The 8,165-nt window shown below is 29.1% G+C and overlaps 1 non-coding gene across 1 annotated transcript; it reads left to right on the forward strand.

Annotated features, from left to right (window-relative positions):
* Positions 1-7,698: 7,698 nt before the first annotated feature.
* On the forward strand, positions 7,699-7,830 carry LOC125617049. The gene has a single exon (XR_007347902.1). It is a non-coding gene; the product is annotated as a small nucleolar RNA SNORA72 (small nucleolar RNA).
* Positions 7,831-8,165: the final 335 nt, after the last annotated feature.

Below are 8,165 nucleotides of genomic sequence, written 5' to 3' on the forward strand. Positions count from 1 at the left end.
AGGCAAGATAGAATATGATGGAGAAAAACTTTTTATCTCAGAACATCTGAGACAGAGAGACACAGAATAGGTGAGCAGCTAGGGACAACACATAGAGTTCCTAAGACCAAGTCCCAAAGACACCTCCTTCTTTTTGGTTTTACCTCCTACACTTTTACCACCTCCTGATAGCCCATTCCAATTATAAATATTTTAATGAATTACTCTGCTGATGAGGTCATCTCCTTCATAATCCCACCAATTTCCAAGGGCCTCACCTTTGAAAACTGCTGTTTTGGGGAACCAAGCCTTCAACACAGTCTTTGGGGGATACTTCATTTCCAAACCATAAAGGGAATAAAAATGATTGATTTGCAAATCATATATATGATAAATGGTTAATATCCAAAATATATAAATAATTCAAAACAATAATTACACAACTAACCAGTTTAAAAATGGAAAAATAACCTGAACAGATACTTCTCAAAAGAAGACATGCAAAAGGCAAACATACATGAAAAAATCCTTAAGGTCACTAATCATTAAGGAAATATACACTAAAACTAAAATAAAATGTAACCTCACATCAGTCAAAAACACTATTATCACAAAAATTTAAAAGTAGTCTAGGAGAAGATTTGAAGAAAAGAGAAGCTTAGTAAACTGTTAGCACAAATGTAAATTCATATAGCCATTATAGAAAACAATATAGAGTTATTTGTTAAAATCAGAACTATTATATAACTCAGAAATCTCACTACTGGGTATATATTCAAAGGAATTCATTAATTGAAATCAGTTTGTGGAAGAGATATCTGCAGTCTCATGTTTAGTGTGTTATCATTCATAATAAACAGAAAATATAATAAACAGAATATATGTCTGCGTGTAACTGTAGTTATTTCCCAAGTGTCAGGAAAATAAGTCAAAATAATGATTAAAAAGAACAAGTTACAAAACTATCTGAATAAGTCTGAATAAGTAAAAATAATGATTAAAAAGAACAAGTTATAAAACTATCTGAATTCAAAGAAAAAATAACATGATTTCTAAAGCTCCCATTAGGTTTATTCATAATAAACAGAATCAATCTAAATATCCATTATTGGATAAATGATAAAGAAAATATACATATATATTTGGTTTCCCATTGTTGCCAATTCTGTATTTAATATTTTAAAAAGCTTGTAATCATACTGAATATGCAGACATTTTTTCTTGTCATTAGTACCCCCAAATTCTAGGATAACAACTATTTGCATAGATTTACACTGTATTGGCTATTGCAAGTCATCATAAGATGACTTCATCCAGTGTTATATGCTATTACCACACTATTTATTTTATATAAGGTATTTGAGCATCTGTGTATTTTGGTATTCATGGATGTTCTGAACTGATCAGTCAGAGATCAGAAAGACAACTGTGAATATGCCTGCAATAATGTTGGTTTCAAAATCATATCATTGGTGACAACATGGATGAACCTGTAGCAAATTGTGCTAGATTAAATAAATGAGGCACCAAAAAACCAGCATTGTATGATCTCACTTACATGTGAAATCTTAAGTGGAACTCAAAAAAGCACAAAGTAAAATGGTTTCCAGGGGCTGGAATAGTTGTGAATGTAAAGATGTTTCAGTTAAATAGAGTAAAATGTTTCAGTTAAATAATACTAATAAATTTGTAAGATCTATTGTATGATAGGGTAACTATAATTAACTATAATTAGTAGTAACTATTAAGAAAGTAGATCTTAAATGTTCTTACCACCAGAAAATGTTATTTGACCTGTTGGATGTATTATCTGATTTAGGCATCCTGACATATATACATGTATCAAAAATTATGGCCTATGCCATAAAACATATATTTTTAACCAGTTATTTCCTAATAAAATAAAATTTAGAGTACTATGACAAATATGCATCTTCACAGTTTTCAAACATGGTTTTAAGTCTAGCTAACATCTGTACTTTTTCATGCAGTTATCAATTATTAATAATTTTGACTTGAGATAGTAAATATTTATATCTATATGGAGATATTTTTATTTGGAGTAGCAAATAATGGAAGCACATATTTTAAGAGAAGGAAAGTCAATGAGAAATGTACCCCAGAAGTTTAACCCAAGATCTCAGAATCGGAATTTTGGTGTTACTGTGAAGACAGAGAAAGGTAGATAAATGGGAGGTACTTGAATAACAAAGTAAGAGGAAATGCGACAACTTATGAAATGGAGCAGAGAAGAGTTCTAATACAGAATGTGTATTTTGAAAATGAAGATTTCTTCACTTGAAAGCAATCATCAAAGAAATGTGTCTGGGTGTAACTGGAGTTGTTTCCCAAGTGTCAGGAAAATAATTCAAAATAATGATTAAACAGGACAAATTATAAAACTATCTGAATGCAAAGAAAAAAAAAGATTTCTAAAGCTCCCATGAGGTCCTTGCTATTGATTTTGTTTGATAAACTTATAGAAAAAATACATTTATCGATGCATTTATTGAACAAAAACACAAGAACATATTACCGTGTAATTAATTCCTGAGATGAAAGGAATTAAAAAAGTAGTTCTTAAAATCTATGTAAGATTAAATTCTTGGATGTGGACTAACATGTAAGTGTGGGATCATATTGAATCAAATAGTTATTCAGAGAGGATTTTTTGTGTTTGTGATAAAGAAACTATTTAGGTGGGAGAAAAGTCATGGATGAAGTCGTGCAGAAGGTTTGCCAATGGTCTGAAAATCATTTCATTGTGTATTTTATTGAATTTATTTTATTTATTTTATTTTATTGAATTTATTATATTATACCACTTCATTGCATATTCTTCATCTGCTCATTCATGATTTATAATACTGATTTTAAACCGAAAACTAAAAATATATTATTGATCATTGGATTAATATATAATAATCAATTTAATGAGTAGGTCTTCAACGGGCAACTAAGTATTTAGAGAAGGAAATAAATTTATTTTATAAAATATAATTTATAAAAATGAATATATAACTTTCTTAAGAAAGAACTTTATTAAAAAGTACAAGACTTTAAAATATATTTCAAATATTTCTCTCTTTCCAATACATACTTTTGCCCAAATAGACAACACCCTAAGGGCTCCCACCAGTTTTGTTGGCTTTGTTTATTTTTTTTGCTGGCTATGTAACTGCACATGTTCAATGATTTTGTATTTTTTTCAATACAGACAAGCATACTCATCTGTTATCTATCTGCAGGTCTTTTTCTATATATGGATATTTTTCTGGAAATGTGCATTCCAGAAAAATTCTGGAATTTTTCATTCTCATTTGCATTTTATAATGAGATCAATTGATTTAGCCAACAAACAGCAAAGTCATATTTTTTTAAAATATATTTTATTTGTACTAGAAATCACTAAGCCATCATAGAAATATTTTGGAGGATTCTTTTGAATTTTAAATTTAAAAAATATTTTACAAAGAAGAAAAGAATTTGAATCTCTCTGGAAAGTAGTTTCATTCAGTTTAATGGGTTTTAACCCAGGGATGATTAAAATGACTTTTGTGCATCTCACTTGTTGAGTTTATAATAAAATAATGAGAGTAATTACTAAATAATTAAGTATAGTAGCCATTAAAAACAAATTGAAAATACAATGTTGATTTTCTAACATTTAGTGCTGTTAGTTAAGCTTAGCAATTTGTGATGACACTAAGTGAATATCATAAATTAATTTTCAGTTTTTATGGTAATATTGCTAATGTTTCAGAAACTTTTTCTCTATATAGTATGCCTAATGATTAAAACCTTTATAATAATGTTTAAAATAAATCTTATAAAAGGAAATAAAAGTTGGGAGTTCTAATAATTTGATATTAATACCTGATTATTAATCAGAAATGTAAATTAATTAATTATTCCACATTCTATTTTTCCCTCTTGTGAAATAATTATGAATGAGGTTTTCTGAAATAATTGTTTATGCTTTCAAGTAAGAGCATTCAATAGTATAGATATGGACAAATCTTGACTGTGATGTAGGAACTGATATTTTATGTATGATTTTTACAATATTTCTAACTTGAATGTAAAGGGAAATTTAATCTTTTTCTCCATGATAATTATTTTTGAATAAGTAAATATATATTTTTCAAACTTTCACAAAACATGCATTCATATAAATTTAACATTAGTAACAAGGAGTAATACAACGGTCATTTTTTTCACTACTCAATATGAACAAAATTTGATAATATTTGATATCTGATAATATTTGCAATCAACATAGTCCTAGGAAACATTGAAAGCAAAGATTAGACAAATTTATACAGAAATAAAGAGAAATATTGGAAAGCCATAGATATTGTTTGCTTTCAATGTGGAGACCCTGAAACTCCACAACAAAGAATGAAAAAATAAGAGCTAAGTAAATTTACTAACCCAAGTAGAGTAAGCAATAAAGTTTATAAAAATTCATTCCATGTTAGATTCAGAAAAGCTTAGTGTCATAGTTTGGATCTGGATTATTCCCCAGAGGCACGTGCTTTTTAGGCTTTGTCCTGAGTTTGGTGTTACTGGAAGATGGTAGAAACTTTAAGAGGTAGGGCCTACTGAGGTGTCTGAGGTGACTAAGGGCATGCCCTGGAAATAAATGGAGGGACTCAGGTTTCTTCTGCTCCCTCTTTGTTACCTGTGTACCATGAGGTGAGCACCTTGCTCTGCCACAGTCTCCTTGCCCTCTTGTGCTGTCTCACCACAGGCCTAACAGTAATGGGGCCAACTATGAATTGAAACCTCCCCAAACCTGAAAACAGACTTTTCTCCTTCAAAATAGCCTTTTCTCTTAATGAGTTGTCTCTCTTGTCTCCATTTTATTACAGTAATAGAAAGATGACTAAAATTCTCAGAATTTTTCATTATTTTTCTTGGTTTGTTTTGTATTTAGTTATTCTAGGAGTTCTATTTTCCCTATAAAAGGAAGTTAGGACAAGTGCATGACTAGGGTTGATATTCTTATTCTTCTGTATATGAAATTGTGTTGAAAATGTCGAAACTCCACAACAAAGAATGAAAAAATAAGAGATTATAACACTAAGTGAATTTGGTAATCCTTGTAGAATTGTGTCAGTATTCTCCAGAAAAACAGACTGAGAGATAGATAGATAGATAGATAGATATAGATATAGATATAGATAGATAGATAGATAGATAGATAGATGTAGATAGATAGATAGATAGATAGATAGATAGATAGATAGATAGATTGAGATTTCAAAGATTAAAGGATTGGCTCATGGGATTGTCAAAGGTGGCAAGTCCTAACTACATAGGGGAGGCAAGAAGCCTGGAAATTCAGATAAGATTTCTGTTTTAGTCTTGAGGCAAATATTTCTTTATCCTTGATAAACCTTGATTTTTGCTCTTAAGACCTTAAACTGGTTAGAGGAGTCTCACCCTCATTAGGGAGTGGTATCTGCTTTACTTAAAGTAAAATGATTGTATTAATTACATCTACAAAATACCTTCACAGAAACATCTAGAATAGTGTTTCATGTTAAAAAAATTGAATAATGACTAGTCAAGTGGATACTAGTCAAGTGAACATAAGTTAAATTTAGGAAAAAAAGAAAAACCATATTATGAATAGTTACCAATTCTTGTAACTTTTTTTTTACTGTACAATTTGAGTTATCTTCCATCACTACAGAGAGCGCATCTGTTATTTTCTAGGTAACAAAATTATTAACATCATTCCTCATCAAAACCATATATATGGTTTTGATGAGGAATGATGTTGAGAGAGAGAGAGAGAGAGAGAGAGAGAGAGAGAGATCTAAGCCAGGAAGCTCAAGAAGCATTAAAAAATGTCTGCCAGGAAGAATGAGTATATTACCATGGCCAACAAAATTTTTGTTGGGGCTATACAGAAAGAGCCTAATTTCGGGGGAACTCAAATTAGACTATGTAAAGTGAATACTAGTTTTATCTTATATTGACTCTGACTTTGAGAAAATAGAAAGGTTTTGGAAAGTGCAGTATTTAAACATATAACATGAGTTTGCTATCTCAAACAGTTTAAATTTGAACTCATTGAAATAAACCTCACAAAGCATTTAGACTCATTCCAGAATATTAATAAATATTCAATAAATGCTTATTATAATTAAAACTAGTGCAATTTTATTTTGAGTTCATTGTTTTAATAATGTTAGTATCTGTCTTATTATATAGATGAGAAAAATGAGACATGCATAGCATAAGTAATTTTCTAGAAATCAAAAACATGCAGGGATTCTGGTATTCAGATAAGAACACAGAAGAAATATTTTAAACAGACTATTGAATGTGTAATAATATTTATGACCTGTAAGATATTGTCACATAATCACACAAGTGTGTGATACCACAGATGTGAGGGACATCACTTTAAATACATTACAATAAATTTTCAGATTTTGTTCTGTAATTTAGCACAGCATATATTATTTTAAAACTTGGCAAAAATAACAGAAATATGAATGAAAAAATAAAATATTCATTACTCTTGTCAAATGGAGATTGCCGATATTAATATGTTCTCACATATACATACATTTGTTTCCTTTTTACTAAACAATTTATTGTAAACATTTATAAAAAAAAGGATTTTACTGTATTTCTAACATTATAGCAAAAATAATAAATATAAATATTTCTGAAGTCATGGAAATAGCTATCACATAAGAAAGGGAATGCATTTATTTTATGAATAATTTGTTAGGTTAAAATGGTAGTTTGTAATTATTTAATCTAATTTTATGTTCCTTTGTTTATTAGAGAGACTGAGCATTTTTCTTATTTATTAGCCATTTGTATCCCTTATCTTTTGGATAGCCTTCCAGATGTTTTAGTTCCAATCAAACTCAAATAATTACCAGGCACACTTTCAATTTATAAGGAAATAAATATAAATACAACTATACATTTGAGTAAATTTAATTTAAATTGGCCTGTGTTTGCCTATTATAAAAATAACTTATTTTTACTGTAGAAAATTAAAAGAACTTAAAATAAATAAATAACTTAAATAAATTAAAATAAATAAATAAAACTTAAATAAATTAAAATAACTTAAAATAGGGTACAAAGTAAAAAAACACAACTAACATCTATTATTATAACATTCTGATAAACAGAATACTAGCATGCTTAGCATGCTGGTATGTCTTTATTGGTGTCTTCCACATACAAGTATTGCTTCATATTCCTAATTTTTGAGCAAAAATACACAGAGAGGTGATAAATAAATGAATAATCTCCTGCACTTACACCACACACAATCCTTCAATGCAAACCCAAATTGTCTTCAAATCATGTGTCCTGTTACTTATTTACTTAAACTCTTCTCAACTTCATGCCAAAACTTCTTGGAAGGTCATACTACATGTTTATATCACTTCATCTGTTAGTGGAGAACTGTTGGTTCTGCCTTTTTCATGTTTTTATTAGTGATATATAGTTATATATAATAATGAGGTTTGTTTTGACATAACCATATATGCATGAAATGCAATTGTGTTTCACTGAAATCCCCAGTGCTTCCTCTTTCTTCCCCACTCCTCCCGCCCTGTTCCCCTTCCTCTACTCTACTTGTCTTCTTATTTATTGTTTCTTTTAATTGGTCCTGACTTCTGAAATAGATAATTTCATATATTGTAATTTATCTTTAGAAAATAATTATATTTGTTATGAATATTCTCATTGTTCTGATTTTGTAATAATCAGAACAGGCTAAGCATTTGCTATATTAATAATATACATATGTCTCCAGACCTAGTTATATTTATAGGTCTAGTTTTATAAATGCTGGTGATATACCAGATCTGACTTATATCCTGAACGATTTGTTTGATTATATAATGTTTATGATTCTAGGTTACCTTTGATCAACCTTAAGACAAACGATAGTACACCTATGGTCATAACTTTCAAATAATCAGTGCTAATTTCAAATGAGCAATGCTAATCAGTGCCAAATCATGTATATAAAAATAAGGATATTTAGAGACTACCAATTGCCATTAAATGTATTGTAAAATTACTACTTTCATTTTCTAGGTGATTGTAATATTAAAAACACCAGAACAGAGAGGTGAAAAGTAAGCTATGCAAATAATTTCTTTAATAAAACTTGTCACAAATTAACAAAAAAT

Source organism: Marmota marmota, unplaced genomic scaffold (genome assembly GCF_001458135.2).
Source record: "Marmota marmota marmota unplaced genomic scaffold, marMar, whole genome shotgun sequence".
Lineage (NCBI taxonomy): Eukaryota > Metazoa > Chordata > Mammalia > Rodentia > Sciuridae > Marmota > Marmota marmota.